At 38.0% G+C, this 17,911-nt stretch overlaps 1 long non-coding RNA gene across 6 annotated transcripts in view; it reads right to left on the minus strand.

Moving 5' to 3' along the window:
* LOC115940950 (uncharacterized) overlaps positions 1-17,911 on the minus strand; it is a 104,980-nt gene that overhangs the window by 24,594 nt on the left and 62,475 nt on the right. For 4 of the 6 annotated variants that reach the window (XR_014146895.1, XR_014146896.1, XR_014146898.1 and 1 more), the window contains exons 3-5: positions 6,641-6,683; positions 4,719-4,868; positions 1,082-1,253 (exon numbers count right to left, since the gene is read on the minus strand). This is a non-coding gene — a long non-coding RNA (uncharacterized LOC115940950). The remainder of the gene's footprint in view (positions 1-1,081; positions 1,254-4,718; positions 4,869-6,640; positions 6,684-17,911) is intronic. The other 2 variants (XR_014146900.1, XR_014146899.1) reach the window with 1 other exon arrangement.

A 17,911-nucleotide genomic window follows, 5' to 3' on the forward strand; every position in this document is an offset into this window, starting at 1 on the left:
TCTACACACTCAAACAATTAAGAGCAGGTCTGGTCTGGTAATTTTTTTTATGTAAATGTACCACTCTGAAAAATCATCTTTTGTCAGACATGTTCTAATTTATATTTCAGAAAATAGCTCTCTATTTATGTTTGGAGGCTTATGTTTCTGAAGTAAATGCTTTGCATTTTACCTGGAGTCAAGTGTCTTAGATGGGGATCAAAATAGATCAAACTCCAGGAAGCAGAGGGGGGTCTTATGGAACAAACCTCAGAATATACTGATGGAACTCAACTGCACCATTGAATCCCTCAGGCCACGTGGTCTCTGATGTTCAGCATCGATTTCTTTCTCTACATCCTCTCTATAGAAAAAGTTTTTTATTTCAGCTTTTTTCAGGACATATAGTTCACTAAATGTTCACCCTTCTGCCTAACTCTATGTGACCACAGAGCTCCAGGATCTAGTACATCTAGCTACATTCTCTGAGTTTCTGGATTTCATGCCTCTTCGTTCAAATTCTTTTTTTTTTTTTTAATTAAAAGAACTTCTTTTATTATTACATGTCAGAAAGACAGTATCTATATGGTGCATTTCCAGCCTCTGGCTTCAGTTTTCACAAGAGAAACAGTTTGAATTTATCTGAATTTTTAAAAATCTCTTTCTCTCTTTCCATATGTGTATTTTATTTTATTTTATTTTATTACTCTTGGTTCAAATTCTTAAGAAAAAAAAAAATTTGTCCCAGTTTGGCTCAGTAGTTCACCTAGCGATGGCCTCGGGTCTCAACAAGGTAGACAGGGCAGAAGAAAAGGCTGAGTATTGACCTTGGAAGAGGTCATATCCTTGGCAAGGACAGTGCTCAGAACATTTAATACCATAAAAATGATCCCTTCAGCCTCTGAGAGTTCCAGTCATGATTCTCCAACAAATGGTAAGAAATCCACACAAGAATGCAGACAGCTTTTGAAAAGATAATTTTATTACTTATCAAAAGCCTGAATTATATATACACCCTTCACCACAGAAATCTATATTCTAGGTTTTTATCCTAAGGAAAAAATTGGAATGTGTCCAATAAGAAATAAGCAAACAGAGGCACCTGGGTGGCTCAGTCGGTTAGGCATCTGCCTCTGGCTCAGGTCCTCATCCCAGGGTCCTGGGATCGAGCTATGCATCAGGCTCCCTGCTTGGCGGGGGAGCCTGCTTCTCCCTCTCCCTCTGCCGCTCCACCTTCTTGTGCTCGCTCTCTCTCTGTCTGTCAAATAAATACTCTGAAAGAAAGAAAGAAAGAAAGCAAGCAAGGAAGCAAACAAGGATTCTTGTCACAGTATTGTCTTTCAAAGCAAAATGTAAAAAAGGAAACTACCTAAATGTCTAGGAAATAAAGATTTTTATTAATGGAAGTCACGTTCACTGTTTTTGTTTCTACAAAAAAAAAAAAAATACACCTAGATCTATTTTGGGTGAATTTTTCTCCTTCATGAAAAAAATCAGTAAGCCCTAACATTGTTTTAATGCTGGCATAAGGAAATTGCAGGCAGGTTGCCTCCCACATTCTGTTTTTCTTGTCTGGGTTACAATCACCATGATGATCCAGCCACAGCTGCTGGATGATCTGCTCCAGCTGCAGATGTCATCTGCTCCTACCAGCCCCTAAATGAACTAAGTTGCTTCGCTTGTCTCCTCCACTCAGCAAAGGTCTCCCCATGTTAAAGTCCAAGTCTGCCTCCTTGCCTCTGTCCTCCAGTCCAATGGCAAAAAATCCTGAGTCTTGGGCTCTAAAGCTCAACTAGAACACATTTTTGTCATTCTAGCCAATAATTTAATATTATTTTCATAATCCTGGCTAAACAGTTCTTACCTTTGATTTGATATATAATACTTGAGTTTCCATGCCCTCTGACTATCTTAATGGATAAAAGCAATATAGGCCGGATTGCTAGACACCTAGAATGAGATGTATCTTTTCTTTAAGTATTACGTCCAAAGACCTCGGAATTACAGTGTTAAAACATAAATAGCTAGAACTAATAGAGTAGTTTTCCCTAACCCAGAATCTTCTCCTCTCTCTATCAGAGTGTTTGTTAAGAAGACATAATAATTCTTAGTCTATAGCTAAGAATGTAACTTTGAAATTGTGTGACGGTAAAGTCAGGACTTCAGCTGGAATCATGGGCAACAAACCCAGAGGAGTTAGCATCAATAAAGGTCAAAACAATGTGCATTGCACATAATGACTGCAATTTCTTAATAGCCCTGAAGTCACCACATTTGCCATTAGTCGATGCCTACAACATGGCCATCTGAATGCAGTATGACTGGCTTGGCTGAGGATCTCAGGAACATGATAAACGTGAAACCCACTCCTAAAAAGGGTATCAAGAGCATAAGGGATATTATGCAGCTCATTGGTCTGGCAAATGGAAGGATCTTCTTTTTTGCACCTTCTTAGCCCACCATTGGTTCACCTAGGATACTCACTGTCCTTAAGTTTCTTCATCAATAAAAGGAAGAAAATTCCAAAGGGCCAATAAGTAAAAGTTTGGAGCTGCTCTGGTTGAAGATGTCAGGACAGAACCAGAATTCAATTACTTGATCTCCCCTTTGGTTCTCTCCATTTCTTCCCTGTACCCAAAGATGGCTGTAGATCAACCTTGGCAGAACCCAAAGGCTCTGTGGAATCCAGAGTGACAACGAATAGGCTATGTGGTTTCTAAGGCCCCTTCTTACATTAACATTCTTTACTTCCATACTGGCACCCAGTACATAGTGGGTGCTCCCTGAATGTTGAGTGAATTGAACTTGAAACTCTGTTTGCTCAAAGATCTAGAAAAACTTTTATAAAAGCAGATATTTCTAGGTCATGGCTTACTCGTTTTTTAGCAACCAAATTATAAGCCAATTTTTAAAATTAGGACCCCTCTTAATAAATTGTATGACTTTAGGTTCCTATTGTTAATATTCACTTAGAGCTACTTATGGTGACTGTTTTTAATTACTCACATCAGTCACAGAATAGGTCTTGCTTTCTTCATCATAAGTCAAATAGAACAGGTGGCAGAGTGTAAACTGTCTTTTTTGTAGTCACTCTGGGTTCTAATCCCAGCTCTAACATTTACTTTCAGTGGAACCTGGAGCAAAACTAACCTTTACACCCTCCTCACCTGAAAGACAGGAATAGGGAAGTAGGGACAAGATTGTTTGAACAGCAACTGGCAACTAATAGTAACTACAATACAATTGTAGTTACTATTATAATTTTTTGAATTGATCAAGGTAAGGGACAGAAGACTAGAAGGTATGGAGCATATGAGAAAGCCAGAAAATCCTTAAAATGATTTTTTTTCAAGTTTTTAAGATTTTACTTTAAAGTAATCTCTACACCCAGCATGGGTCAAACTCATAACCCCAAGATCAAGAGTTCCACGTTCTACCAACTGAGCCAGCCAGGAGCCCCTATAAAATAATTAAGTAACATAACGTATAGTAAATAACAAAAAGAATAATAAATGAAGTCACACATATGAGACATCCTGAATAATTTTAGAACTCTATAAGCTCTCGATAATTAATAACAATCATTGTCACTGCATTTCATACTAGAATTACCTAAATCTTTCTAAGGCCTTGGATGAGATAGTTCCTAAAAAGTTAAAAGGCATAAAATAAAGTAAAAATTATAATTTATCTCCTTAACAGAAGAAATATTCCTTGATGCCAGCAATCTGAAGCAATTATTATGAGTTCTCTCTGGAAAGTCATTTATCTAATAATTGCAGCAGAATTTTCCATCCTTCTAATTTTGGCACCTTATCAGAGGAAAGGCAAGGATATGTTATGGTGGATAGAATGAAAAATAGCAATAGCTTTACCTCAAGTATTGCCAGGCAGTTTATTTTTTAATGTTGACATAAGGATGGTAAACAAAGGTACACAAATGGAAACTTGTAAAGTTTCTCTCTTAGCCCAGTCAGTATGAGGATGACTTTTTAAAATTTTTTCAACAGGCAAAATTACCAGAATGGAAGACAGGAAAGTACAGTAAACACAAATGTATCATTATGTCATGAGAGATGCTAAAGAATATAGTAATATTGTGTGACATTTCCTCAGATTCCGTCCCTCCTCCCAAACAGCCTCCCATTACACACATTAAGCCACATTAAGTCCTGAGTCATTTCAAAACTTGAGGGCAGGAGGTAGATATTAATAAAAAATAGAAACACCCAGGATTTCTACATGAATTTTCCTCCCAAGAACACCAAGTAATCTCTGTAATTTCACAACACTCCTTGGAAGAGGATGCAGACGGGCATCAGTGCTCCCATTCACTGGTTCGAAAAGTTTCACAGGAAAGTGGAATGAACATGTTCCGTGATGCTGCACTGCACTGTAACCCCTCTTTCTTGTCATCTCTTAGTAAAAGGAAAGTGGGGGACGATGAGCAAATACCCCTTGTAAAATGGATGATTTAAATTGCTTATTGATAGGTTATAAAATGGTTCGTGGGCACTCTTTTAACAGAGATAATAAGATGCAGTACATCCCAAATTCAATATTGTAAATGTAATTTATGAATATAGGTCTTTATTACAAAAATGGACTCACACTCTACATACCATTTATAGCCTATTCTTTTGGGGGTAACAGCCTATTTGTCAACAACCTTCACATGTCTACATCATTTGCAATGGCTGCAGTGTATTCCACTTATAAATCTATCCTAACTTACTTACTTTTGGAAATCTTGTCCCCAAAGCCAGGTATGAATATGTTTCTTTGAAAAACACAGGAAATAAATATAGATTGGTTCCTTCAACAAATAATTGCCACTCCCATAGGAATCTCCATGAAAGACCGCATCATCACACTCGAGCACCAAAAGTCTAGGGAGGGACAGCAAATTAGCTAGCAATGCCATAGTATGGGGTCAGCCACTCCTATAAACTGGGGCATTTCTCTAGAGATTAATTTGGTTAAATATATGAAAGTCCTAAAACTGTAAATACCCTCTGCCCTAACAACTCTCCCCCTCCCCCGCAGAAATGTATCCTTAGTTTGTAATGGGGTGAGTTACAAAGATGTCTATACAAGGCAGGAGGTTAAACAACAGTGAGAAAGAGGGAGTAATCTACATTCCCATGAAAAGAGAACAGTTTGTTTAAAGATTTTATTTATTTATTTGACAGAGAGAGAAAGAGAGCAAGAGCGAGAGAGAGCACAAGCAGGGCGAGGGGCAGGCAGATGGAGAAGCAGGCTCCCCGCTGAGCAGGAAGCCTGTTGCAGGACTTGATCCCAGACCTGAGCCGAAGGCAGACGCTTAACCGACTGAGCCACCCAGGCATCCCGAAAAGAGAACAGTTTACATAAACTAGGATACATCCAAAGTAGATACTCTGAAGCCTTAAAAATGATGAGGCAGACTATGGAACAATATTCAAGATACATGATTATGTTTAAAAAAAAAACATCAGGCTGTGTCAACATGTGCATATGTGTGTAGCTTGGAGAGATAAAACCCAAAATATAAGCAGTGGTTCTCCCTGGTTATGAGGTTATAGGAGACTCCTTCATGTTCACCAGATTTTCTAATTTATATATAATGGACACAGATACTCAAAGGAGAAATTAACATGAACAGTTTTAATAGAATGTGGTACATGCTATTATAAAGATAAATAAATGGTGCTCCGGGAGCCCCCAATAGTCTGAAACTGAGAGGAAGACTGGGTATGGCCTCCCAGATTAGTGCCACTAACACTAAATCTTTAAGGATTCATGGCAGTCAGCCAAGCTAGAGTTAAGAGCAAGAGCATTCTAAAATGTGGAAAAGGGGCACCTGGGTGGCTCAATCGGTTACGTCCCTGACTCTTGATCTCAGCTTAGGTCTTGATCTCACAGTCATGAGTTTGAGCCCTGCATTGGGCTCCACACTGGGCATGGAGCCTCCCTAAAAAATAAAAAGAATAAAACAAAGTAAAATAAGATAAAATGCGGGAAAGCCTTGGAGGAATGTGAGAGCATGAGCCAGTCGAAGCAGTGTAAGTGGTCACAGGGGGCAAAGAAGTAAGAACTGAACTGTGCCTGCTAGGTTTTGAAATAGGGGGATTCGATTTTGACCTAAGCTGGCACAGTTTCCAGGAAAAGGTGAAGGCAGAAGCCACACAGATGGTCACAAGCTAAGGAATGAACAGGAGGGAAGCAAGTGTTGAGGAAGAGGAACACTACCTCAAGAAGTGCAGGCGGGACAGTGAAAAGAGCAGCAGTGGGGTCTGATATCAGGCTACAGAGAAGGTTTATTTTCTATGATGGGGGAGCTGAAGGATGTTCATAGGAGAAAGAGTCAATATAAGGAGAGGATGATTTGGAAAAAAAAGAGAAAAGGGATGAGAGGATGTGGATGACAGTTTGATATTCCTGGGCGGGGGAGGCAAGGGGAATCCAGCACAGAAGTAGAAGGCTGAGAACTCTACAGCCAGTCTAGGTAACATCACACGAAATCATCCCCAAGCCTCAAACCACAAAGTCAATCCCTGGAAGGAATCAAGACTTGACTTTCTTAAAATACAGGAACAGTGAGCAGCTGCAGCAAGGAGAACCCAGAAAATATTTAGTATAATCAGAAAATGTGGCATAAACAAAACAATAATTATCTCACCTCTGTATGACAAGAAATTTGTGTGAAACTTCTATGACCTCGCCTAAGGAAAGACATAACAGTATTAGAAAAAGTGCAGAAGACAGAAACCAAAGTGCTGATGCAAAGGGCAGGAGATTTGAACTTTTCACCAAGAAGAAACAACGCTCATTAAGGGACATATTTTATGTTAGTGGCTTCTAGTCTTTCTGAGTATGAAAACCTTATTTAATATCAAAATGGTTTGAGAACACATGTGATAGTATTTAAACACTTAATAATTATTGACTGGGAAAATACATTATGACATAAAGTTTTCACAAATTGAATCATTTTTTAATTAATTTGCACTTTATTCATCTCAGCACTATCTACATATTTTTGGTACGTGTGTATTTATGTGTGACATTATATATTTATCCTACCAGAGACAAATGTGTGGGCACACACAAAATTGCAACTCCCTTGTGATAATTCTGAACTATCAACCACCATCCTGCACATGCCCAGGATCCTCAGATCACATTTGAGAACCACTGTTCTAGTTTATAAAACCCTGAATTGGATGAATATACATCTCATCACCTAATATCCAAAAACCAGAATTAAAGTATGAAACTTGAAAGACATATATTAAGAACATAGTAGTCTTTGGAAGATTTATAAACATTATCTCAAACAATATAAAATGAAATACAGGGGCACCTGGATGGCTCAGTTGGTTAAGCATCCAACTCTTAGTTTCAGCTCAGGTCATGATCTCAGGGTCCATGCTCAGTGGGGCATCTGCTGGAGATTTTCTCTCTCCCTCTCCCTCTGTCTGCCCCTTCCCCCCGTTCTCTCTCTCTCTCTCTCAAATAAATCTTTAAAAACTATATAAAATGAAAATAGAATTGTTTCCAAAATGTTTATATAAGTCACTAGATGATATTTCTGTATTAAGTTTTCAAGAAAAGTTGTGTGTTTCAGAGGCTTTTGGATGACATCAGAGAGTCTAACAATGATAGAGCTACACCTTGACATTTCTTGGTGCTGCTGAGCCAAACAAACTGTAAGTCTTGTCAATGTTAATTCTCACATTTGTATTCTAATCAGGCATAATACAGAGGCACACATACACTCAAAATACTCTTGGATAAAGAATGAATCAATCAATCAATGAATCAATGAATTTGGAAAGGATGGAAACTGGAAAAAAAGAAACCCAGGACTCAGTAATTTCACCATCCTACATATAATTTAAAGTATAGAAATCACTTAACGCAGGGTTCTAAGAATCAATCCCATCTGGATTTCCAGAAAAGATAGAAACTATACAGATTAGAGAAAATAAAACAGAGAATGGTTTAGTTTCACTTTTCCATTGACTAGAATGTATTTTAGAATTTGCATATATACAGTGCCACTCAATGTATTTTCTAGGGAAATTCGGTCAGTTGGCTGTTTTGCTGTTCCTTTAAGCAGATCTAAACCTGCCTATTTAATCTCCCTGTGCAGGCTGCGTTTGAATCCAGCAACCTCCCTATTGACCATAATCTCCATAACTTACTCTACAAGCTTCTGGACTAGCGTTTCAAGAAGGAAGACTAAAATGGACAAGATAATTATAATCTTCATGAATAATTTGTGTTCTAGCAAGATCTGCTTTGTCATTAAATAAGAATATGGGGCCATTTCAGTCAATTAATCAATAGATAAATAAAATTCTAAAATTTCAGTAAACTGGGATGGGAAAATAATCTCACATACTCTTCTTTTTTAAAATGAAAAACAAAGCACTACAGTTTTTCATTTTGTTTTGTTTTAAAAAGGACTGTGCAGAGCCCAGTTTCCAGTTGTGGCTCTGTGAATGGCTATGTGGCCTCAGTTAACTAGCCCCTCTGGTCCTCAAGTTCCTCTTTGACAATACGTGGAGGTTAAGTCAGGTGATCTTTAATATCTCTATGAGCTCAAAAACTTCAGTGACTCTCTGATTATTAAGAAATTTCATCTATCTTCTGGGGGTGCCTCGGTGGCTCAGTGGTTTAAGCATCCAACTCTTGGTTTTGGTTCAGGTCATGATCTCAGGGTTGTGAGGTCGAGCCCCATGTTGGGCTCCATGCTCAGCATGGAGTCAGCTTGAGATCCTCTCTTTCCCTCTGTCCCTCCCACTTGTGCTCTCTCTCTCTCTCTCTGAAATAAATAAATAAATCTTTAAAAAACAAAAAAGAAATTTCATCTATCTTCCATATTCTTCATGTTAAGTAAATGGTGAAATTTCTAATTGTGGTTTACCAAAGACATCAGACAAATCATCTCATTCATTAACTAAGCCCCTAAAATGCTCCTGAATTGCTCCTGAAAATAACAGTATCTTTCCACATTCTGAAATATAAAGACAAAATTGGAATCACTATAGGCCAGTCACTTCAGATTCATATTTAGAAAAATGTGAATCCACACATTGATTTAACACACAATTAAGCACTAAGTGGATGTCAGAATTAGAAAACACTGGGAGCACAGAGAAGAAACCTAGGATTTTCCCTCAAACCTATTAGAATTAGAACAGGGACAGGCTATTAACTCAATGTTTATAATTCACTGTGAAAATTGCTAGGATGGAACAAATTATACACAGTAGAGTTATGCATGACATTTTGATTGTTTGATTATGTCTTTTCTTCACCTAGAATCTAAGCTCCATGAGGGCAGGAACCCAGATTTTTCCAGTCACTATCCCCCCTGGGGCCTGGCATATGACTAGTTCTCAAAAAATATTTGTTGGGTGAACAGAAGAATGAATGAAAGGCCAAGTCATAGGAACATAAAGAAGTGAACTGAAGTCTGCTAGAAAACAGATATAATTAGGGGCAAGGTTAGAGGCTACCTTCTGAAAGCCCACATTATTCCTTGTCAGTTGTTTTTTTCGTTATATTGGAGACATAAAGAATAAAATTCATATATTTGCATTCCCCCTTATTCATTCCAAAACACATTTTAAACATAGAGCCAGGGCATTTATGAAAATAGAGAATTTTCTACTGTGGAATTCAATGCCTAGAACCTATAAATTTATGTAAATGAAAAAGGAACGGTCCAGATGGTAACCACTGCCACTTCTGGTTTAGGCTCATTTATGTGACATCTATTCCACTTCTATCAAACTCCCCACTAGCACCACCAAAAACAGCAACATATTAAAAACCACATTAGATTTATTACTATCGTTTTTATATCTGCTAAGGGCATGAAATCTGGAACCAGATCCATTTTCTCCAGATGTACGACCTTCAGCAAATTACTTCACCCCTTTTGCTTTAGTTTCCTGAGAAATAAAGGCAATAATATCACCTCATAAGTTGTTATAAAAATTAAATAAATTAATATGTGCAAATAGAAGAGTGTCATACGATAAGCTCTAAGTGTCTGCTAACTACATGAGATAAACAAAATCACTCCATTCAGTTAGAGCAGTGAAAGACAATGCATGATGAAGGCAACTTTGGGGGGATTATATTGGTGAATTTTTCAAAGAAGGAAGCTGGGGACTCAGAATATCCCAAAATAAAATAAATTGGTTGAACAGAGAACTTGAAGAAGGGGGAAAATTCTAGAACATGTTGAAATGAACAAGTCACCTAACTGCTTCCGTTTTATCATGAGAAATATTTTTCTCACGGGAAAGTGAAGGCTCCAAGTTAGAAAAGATATTAATAAGTAATATTATTTTTGAAGTAGTGCATAATGATGATTTTTAAAGGTATTAGGTTTAACAAAATTTAGTGAAAAGGACCAAATACCCATCCAGTAAGTGCATTCATAAAGTTTGAAAATAATACCTAGAGAGCATACATTAAAGTGGCAGGTCCCTAAACCTGACCATGTATCACAAATAGCTGGGAAGCTTTGTAAAAATTGATACCCTGGAGAAGATACTTCAAGAGGTCTGGGGTAAAGTCTGGTATCTCTATTTTTTAAAAATTCTCCCAGTGATTTCTGAGTACAACCAGTCAGAATGAATGGACTGAACGCTTGCTACACAGAGGTCTCTAGCGGTGTGTGGCTGGATTATCTCTTCAGCCTTACCTCCTGCAACCTAATTATCCATAACGGTATCAAAAGCCATCAGCTCCAGATAGGACAAAGTCATGAGACAGGACCACATGCTGCCTGACCCAACCAACCATCCAAAACGGCAGGAAAAAATAAACTGTAAATCTCATGATAAACGAACCTGCATTCAGGTTCAGAAGTCAAACGCAAAATTGCAATGAGTAGGTACAATAAAAATGGTTTCATGGCTCCTCGGTTGAAAATACTTCCTAGATTTGTTTTACCCCCAGACACACAGCCTACTAGGTGGTGCAGATGTCTGCAAGCTGACACAGTCCCACTCTCAACTCTGTGCCTCAAACCACCTCTACTGCGTCATGGTCCAAAATGGAGTTTTAAGAGGGAAGTTGATGAGGCTGATATTCGGCAAGTGTGCACCAGGATGGCCAGATTGACTGCCAAAATACTGACATGCTATAGTAACAATTGGTAAATAGCTGCTGCTTAAGCCTCATGTCATTTCGTCCCTTCTCCCAGGACCCTGACCCTCCCCAAAGGGTTAAGGATTAATGACAGGCACACCCACGGGCTCCACTCTGATCACTTGCTACCTGTGGCCAGATGCATTGTTAATGTTTTCAAAATGGAAATTCCTAGGAAAGCAACTAACCAGGAGTGGGAATTGCCTGGAAATCATACCAGAGGAAAAACTATTCAAAGTTCAGGCATCCTTAGCCTTGAAACGAGAACACATGAGATGGGGTAGGGACAGGGGGAATGTGAGTGCTGCCTTCAAATACATGAATGGTCTCATGTGGGAAACATTAGATTTAGTCTACGTAGCTCCAGTGGGAGGAATTACACACAATGATTGGAAGTAACAATGATGCTGACGTCAGTTCCATATAAGGAAGAACGTTCAAATCCTGGTGCCACCCAACAATGGAACTGGCTTTAAGAGAATAGCGAACTTCCCGGAGCAGCACGGGAAGGAAGCAACGGCTCGGAGATGAGCATTACAGCTGCAGGTGTTTCTGCTCTGGATGGGGAACTAGCGAGCTCACTGGCTCCCAAACCTGAATGTTCATCTGAATCCTCAACAGGACTTTTTTTTAATAGACTTTATTTACTGCTCGCCACAAAACTGAGAAGAAAGTACAGAAAATATCATATACTCCCTTCCCCTACATACACACAGCCTCCACTACTATCAACAATTTGAAGCACATTGGTACATTTGTTACAATCTTTGAGGACTATTGCTCCTTCTCACCTAAAACTATTACCTCTTTTCTATCAAGAGTCACCTTCTTCTACAAACTAAATCACCATCAATATCCATTAAGAAAATAGCACAATAAGAGGACTCAGGTTTAGAAGGAAACACAACGGTGGCTAAAGACCCACTATAATTGCCAAAGACTGAAGAGCTTGCCCGGTGGATAAACAAACACAGTCTGAGAAAGCGCATGTATTGGAAGTCGGGATGTTCCATACAAAAGCACTGATTAATGGCCAGCAAATATGGAACCCCTTCCTTTGGAATTATATGGTATAAATGAACGATCAGCTAACTTAACACAGAAGGGATCCATTTCTGATTTATGGGGCCATACACAGGATAAGCTGATTTGTGGGGTGAGTTTCATGGGGTAGAAGAAAATAACTCATTTAAACTCCTCTCACAGACCACTTCTTTAAAAAGCCTCTTTTTTTAGACCATTAAAAATTTAAGGCAAAATAAAACTATATTGTTTAAGGACTCATAATTAGGTAGTAAAACTACAGTGAAAAGCAAGAAGGCATGAACTCCTTGCTATTCTTGGATAGGATACTTACCTGTGGGAGAAAGATGAGGATTAGATTAGATGAAACCATTCAGGAGGGTTCCAGCAATGTTTGTTGGCTTTCATGATGATTTATCCTGGTGCTTGTTTTTTTATACACTGGTATTTGTTCTTTACACAGGTGTTTGTTTTGTAATTCAGTAAACTAAATTGGTTTTATGCAGAAATATTAAAACATTTATCAAAGAAGTATATATTCTAACAGTAGTTATTTCTAGTGGATGAGAATCTATACAGTGACTGTTATTTTCCTTAAAATACTACAGGATCATTATTGGGATATAAGTGCTGATTAGCTCAAACTTTAATTCTCAGGATATTTGGCAACATTCTTTCAAGAGTGCATAGTTCAGAGATGCTAGCTAGCATTGTATCAGAAACGGTCACTCTCCGTGGTTACTCTTTTTTTTTTTAATTTATCATTTTTTTAACTTAAATTCAATTAGCCAACATCATTAGTTTCAGATGTAGAGTTCATTAATTCATCAGTTGCGTATAATACCCAGTGCTCATCATATCATGTGCCCTCCTTAATGCTTATCATCAAATTACCCTATCACTCCCACCTCCCCTGCAGCAATCCTCAGTTTGTTGCCTAGAGTTAAAGTCTCTTATGATTTGTTTCCCTCTCTGATTACTTCCCATTCAGTTTTCCCTTCCTTCCCTTATGGTCCTCTGCCCTGTTTCTTATATTCCTCATATGAGTGAAACCATATGATAATTGTCTTTCTCTGGTTGACTTATTTCACTCAGCATAATACCCTCCAGTTCTATCCACATCAATGTAAATGGTAAGTGTTCATCCCTTCGGATGGCTGAGTAATATTCCATAGAATATATATACCAAATCTTCTTTATCCATTCATCTGTCGATGGACATCTCAGCTCTTTCCACAGTTTGGTTTGTGGACATTGCTGCTAAAAACACTGGGGTTCAGATGCCCCTTTGGATCACTCATTTGTATCTTTGGGGTAAATACCTAGTAGTACAATTCCTGGGTCGTATGGTAGCTCTATTTTTAACTTCTTGAGGAACCTCCATACTGATTTCCAGAGTGGCTGCACCAGCTTGCATTCCCACCAACAGTGTAAGAGGGTTCCCCTTTCTCCACATCCTCGCCAACATTTGTTGTTTCCTGACTTGCTAATTTTAGCCATTCTGACTGGTGTGAGGTGGTATCTCATTGTGGTTTTGATTTGTATTTCCCTGATGCCAAGTGATGTGGAGCATTTTTTCATGTGTCTGTTGGCCACTTGGATGTCTTCTTTGGAGAAATATCTGTTCATGTCTTCTGCCCATTTCCTGACTGGATTATTTGTTCTTTGGTTGTTGAGTTTGAGAAGTTCTTTATAGATCTTAGATACTAGCCCTTTTATCTGATATGTAATTTGCAAATATATTCTTCCATTCCGTAAATTGCCTTTTAGTTTTGTTGACTGTTTCCTTTGCTATGCAGAAGATTTTTATCTTGATGAAGTCTCAATAGTTCATTTTTGCTTTTGTCTCCCTTGCCCTTGGAGACATGTCTAGCAAGAAGTTGCTGTGGCTGAGGTCACAGAGGTTGCTGCCTATGTTCTCCTCTAGGATTTTGATGGATTCCTGTCTCACATTTAGGTCTTTCATCCATTTTGAGTCTATTTTTGTGTATGGTGAAAGGAAATGGTCCAGTTTCATTCTTCTGCATGTGGCTGTCTAATTTTCCCAGCACCATTTGTTGAAGAGACTGTCCTTTTTCCATTGGATATTCTTTCTTGCTTTGTCGAAGATTAGTTGACCATATAGTTGAGGGTCCATTTCTGAGTTTTCTATTCTGTTCCATTGATCTATGTGTCTGTTTTTGTGCCAGTACCATATTGTCTTGATGATTACAACTTTGTAACAGAGCTTGAAGTCCAGGATTGTGATGCCCCCAGCTTTGCTTTTCTTTTTCAACATTCCTTTGGCTATTCAGGGTCTTTTCTGGTTCCATACAAATTTTAGGATTGTTCCAGCTCTGTAAAAAATATCAATGGTATTATGATAGGGATTACACTGAATGTGTAGATTGCTCTGGGTAGCACAGACATTTTAACAATATATAGTCTTCCAATCCATGACCATGAGATCTTTTTCCATTTGTTTGTGTCTTCCTCAATTTCTTTCATAAATGTTCTGTAGTTTTTAGAGTACAAATCCTTTACCTCTTTGCTTAGATTTAGTCCTAGGTAACTTACGGTTTTTGGGTGCAACTGTAAATGGGATCAATTCCTTAATTTCTCTTTCTTCTGTCTCACTGTTAATGTACAGAAATGTAACTAATTTCTGTGCATTGATTTTATATCCTGCCATTGTTGCTGAATTCCTGTATGAGTTCTAGCAATTTTGGTGTGGAGTCTTCTGGGTTTTCCACATAAAGTATCATGTCATCTGTGAAGAGTGAGTTTGACTTCTTCTTTGCCAATCTGAATGCCTTTTATTTCTTTTTGTTGTCTGATCGCTGAGGCTAGGACTTCTAGTACTATGTTGAATAACAGTGGTGAGAGTGGGCATCCTTGTCGTATTCCTGACCTTAGGGGAAAAGCTCTGTTTTCCCCCATTGAGAATGATATTTGCTGTGGGTTTTTCATAGATGGCTTTTATGATATTTTATGATATGTACTTTGTCAAATGCTTTTTCTGCATCTATTGAGAGGATCATATGGTTCTTGTCCTGTGTTTTATTAATGTAGTCTATCACATTGATCGATTAGTGGATGATGCAGCCCAGGAATAAATCCCACTTGGTCATAGTGAATAATCCATTTAATGTACTGTTGGATCCTATTGGCTAGTACCTTGGCGAGAATTTTTGCATCCATGTTCATCAGGGATAAGGGTCTGTAATTCTCCTTTTGGGGGAGTCTTTGTCTGGTTTTGGGATCAAGGTAATGCTGGCCTCATAGAAAGAGTCTGGAAGTTTTCCTTCCATTTCTATTTTTTGAAACAGCTTCAGAAGAATAGGTATTAATTCTTCTTGAAATGTTTGGTAGATTTCCCCTGGGAAGCCATCCAGCCTTGGACTGTTTGTTGGGAGATTTTTGATGACTGCTTCAATTTCCTTGATGGTTAGGGTCTATTCGGGTTTTCTATTGTTCCTGTTTCAGTTTTGGTAGGTTACACATTTATAGGAATGCATCCATTTCTTCCAGATTGCCTAATTTGTTGGCATATACTTGCTCATAATATGTCCTTATAATTATTTATATTTCTTTGGTGTTGGTTGTGATCTCTCCTCTTCCATTCATGATTTTATTTATTTGGGTCCTTTCTCTTTTCTTTTTGATAAGTCTGGCCAGGGGTTTATCAATCTTATTAATTCTTTGAAAGAACCAACTCCTAGGTTTGTTGATCTGTTCTACTGTTCTTTTGGTTTCTATTTCATTGATTTCCACTCTAATCTAATAATAATTTCTCTTCTTCTGCTGGGTTTAGGCTTTCTTTGCTGTTCTTTCTCCAGCTCCTTTAGGTGTAAGGTTATGTTGTATATTTGAGACTTTTCTTGTTTCTTCAGAAAGGCTTGTATTGCTATATACTTCCCTCTTAGGACTGCCTTTGATGCATCCCAAAGGTTTGGAACAGTTGTGTTTTCATTTTCATTTAATTCCATGAATTTTTTAAATTCTTTTTTAATTTTCTGGTTGACCCATTCATTCTTTAGTAGGATGCTCTTTAACCTGCATGTATTTGAGTTCTTTCCAAATTTCCTCTTGTGATTGATTTCAAGTTTCAAAGCATTGTGTTCTGAAAATATGCAGGAAATGATCTTCATCTTTTGGTACCGGTTGAGACTTGATTTGTGACCCAGTATGTGATCTATTCCAGAGAATGTTCCATGTGCACTCAAGAAGAATATGTATTCTGTTGCTTTAGGATGGAATGCTCTGAATATATCTGTGAGGTCCATCTGGTCCAGTGTGTCATTCAAAGCCCTTGTTTCCTTGTTGATCTTCTGCTTAGATGATCTGTCCATTGCAGTGGGTGGACTGTTAAAGTCCCCTACAATTATTATATTATTACCAATGTGTTTCTTTAATTTTGTTATTAATTGGTTTATATAATTGGCTGCTCCCATGTTAGGGGCATAGATATTTACAATTATTAGATCTTCTTGTTGGATAGAGCCTTTAAGTATGATATAGTGTCCTTCCTCATCTCTTACTACAGTCTTTGATTTAAAATCTAATTAGTCTGATATAAGGATTGCTACCCCAGCTTTCTTTTGAGGTCCATTAGCATGATAAATGGTTCTCCAACCCCTCACTTTCAGTCTGGAGGTGTCTTTGGGTCTAAAATGAGTCTCTCATAGACAGCATATCAGTGGGTCTTGTTTTTTTTTTAATCTAATCTGATACCCTGTGTCTTTTGATTGGAGCATTTAGCCCATATACATTCAGAGTAACTACTGAAAGATATGAATTTAGTGCCATTGTATTACCTGTAAAATCACTGTTTCTCTATATTGTCTCTGTTCCTTTCTGGTCTATGTTACTTTTGGGCTTTCTCTTTGCATACAGGATCTCCTTTAATACTGCTTGCAGGGCTGGTTTAGTGATCACAGTTCTTTTAGTTTCCATCTATCCTGGAAGTTCTTATCTCTCCTTCTATTTTGAATGACAGCCTTGCTGGATAAAGTATTCTTGGCTGCATATTTTTCTCATTTAGTACCATGAACATATCATGTCAGCCCTTTCTGGCCTGCCAGGTCTCTGTGGATACATCTGCTGCCCATCTAATGTTCCTACCCTTGTAGGTTAAAGACCTCTTGTATCGAGCTGCTTTCAGGATTTTCTTTACTTCTGCAATTTGAAAGCCTCACTATTATATGTTGTGGTGTTGATCTACTTTTATTGATTTTGAGGGGGGTTCTCTGTCCATCCTGGACTTGAATGCCTATTTCCTTCTCCAGATTAGGGAAGTTCTCAGTTATAATTTGCTCAAATATACCTTCTGCTCCTCTCTCTCTTTCCTCCTCTTCTGTTACCCCAATAATTCTAATATTGTTTCACTTTATGGTATCTCTGATCTTGAATCCTCTCCTCATAGTCCGGTAATTGTTTATCTCTCTTTTGCTCAGTTTCTTTATTCTCCCTAATTTTATCTTCTATATCACTTATTCTCTCTTTTGCCTCATTTATCCTAGCAGTAAGAGCCCCCATTGTTGATTACATCTCAACAATACCCTTTTTTATTTTAACTTGATTAGAGCTTAGTTCTTTTATTTCTCCAGAAAGGGATTCTCTAGTGTCTTCTATGCTTTTTTCAAGCCCAGCTAGTATCCTTATAATCATTGTTCTGAATTCTAGCTCCAACATTTTACCAATATCCACATTTATTAAGTCTCTGGCTTAATTGTTCTTTTTTTCTGGGAATTTTTCCTTCTGGCCATTTTGT

This window comes from Leptonychotes weddellii, chromosome 7 (genome assembly GCF_054177405.1).
Source record: "Leptonychotes weddellii isolate Sample4059 chromosome 7, ASM5417740v2, whole genome shotgun sequence".
NCBI classification, from domain to species: domain Eukaryota; kingdom Metazoa; phylum Chordata; class Mammalia; order Carnivora; family Phocidae; genus Leptonychotes; species Leptonychotes weddellii.